Consider the following 1,724-nt stretch of genomic DNA (forward strand, 5'->3'; position numbering starts at 1 on the left):
CCGACCAGTTCTGCCCAATATATATATATTTTCACTCAATCTGAGAGCCTCCCGGGGAACGCCCCTAACCTGTGGATAGATTTTAAGTTTAAAAAAATATTTTCCATTGTCACACTAAAACTCTCTGAATTGGAGAGAAGGACCAAGAGGGTGTCAGATGACCACATAACTGAAATTAATGAGCAATTTATTATATTTCTGTTATTCCAATATGGACACTTCTATTGCTCTGTATGGGGGGTGTAATTCTCAGATTTTTTTTGTTCATTTTTTTGATTAAGAAAGTTTAAGAGCAGAAATTTAAGGTTGCAACACATCAACAGCACAGTTGCTTATGTAAAGTATAAAGTTTTATTTTGAAAGTATTACAGTTGCGCTAAAAAATTTGCCTCCCCTGGCAGAAATGGTGAAAATTTGGCATTGATGTAGAAAATCTGACAGATCACGCCAAAAAACTGTCTTTTGTTTAAGGATAGTGATGATATGAAGCCACTTATTATCACATAGTTGTTTGGCTCCTTTTTAAATCCTAATGATGACAGAAATCCCCCAAATGGCCCAGAACAAATGTTCCCTCCCCCGGAATGTTCGACCTTGGTACAGATACACAGGGACACACACACAAATTGTCAGTAAAAGGTTAATTTCCCACATCTGTGGCATTCTAAATTTCAATTTGTGTCTGTGTATAAATAGTCAATGGGTTTGTTAGCTCTCATGAGGATGCAGTGAGCAAGCTAGATACTGAGCCATGGAGAGAAGGAAAGAACTGTCAAAAGACCTGTGTAACAAGGTAATGGAACATTATAAACATGGAAAAGGATATGAAAAGATATCCAAAGCCTTGAATATGCCAGTCAGTACTGTTCAATCACTTAAGAAGCGGAAAATTTGGGTTCTCTTGATAACAAGTCAAGGTCAGGTAGACCAAGAAAGTTTGCAGCCACAACTGCCAGAAGAATTGTTCAGGATACAAAGAAATACACACAGGTAACTTCAAAAGAAATACAGGCTGCTCTGGAGAAGACAGTGTAGTTGTTTCAAGGAGCACAATACAACGATACTTGAACAAAAATGAACTGCATGGTTGAGTTGCCAGAAAGATGCCTTTTGTGTCAATGCCACAAAAAAGCTTGGTTACAATATGCCCGACAACACCTTGACACATCTCACAGCATCTGACACACTGTATCTGGGGTGATGAGACCAAAATAGAGCTTTATGGTTACAGCCATAAGCGTTATGTTTGGAGAGGGGTCTACAAGGCCTATAGTGACTAGAATATCATCCCCACTGTGAAGCATGATGGTGGCTCGTAGATGTTTTGGGGGTGTGAACTCTAAAGGCAAAGAGAATCTTAGGCAAGATAAATGCAGCATGCATTCAGAAAATGCTGGCAGACAATTTGCATTCTTCTGCATTAAAGCTGCACATGGGGCGCTCTTGGACTTTCCAACACGACAATGACCCTAAGCGCAAGACAAAGATGACCCTACAGCGGTTACAGCAGAAAAAAGGTGAAGGTTCTGGATTGGTCAACACAGTCTCCTGACCCTAGTATCATCGATCTACTTTGGGGAGATCTCAAATGCAGTTCATGCAAGACATTCACAGACTTTGCATGGCCTGGAGGCATTTTGCCAAGACGAATGGCCAGCTCTACCACCTGCAAGAATTCGGAGGCCTCATAGACAACTATTACAAAAGACCGACCGCTATCCTTG

This window comes from Staurois parvus, unplaced genomic scaffold, assembly GCF_062004578.1.
Source record: "Staurois parvus isolate SC_StPar_1 unplaced genomic scaffold, SC_StPar_1.0 ptg001482l, whole genome shotgun sequence".
Classification (NCBI taxonomy): domain Eukaryota; kingdom Metazoa; phylum Chordata; class Amphibia; order Anura; family Ranidae; genus Staurois; species Staurois parvus.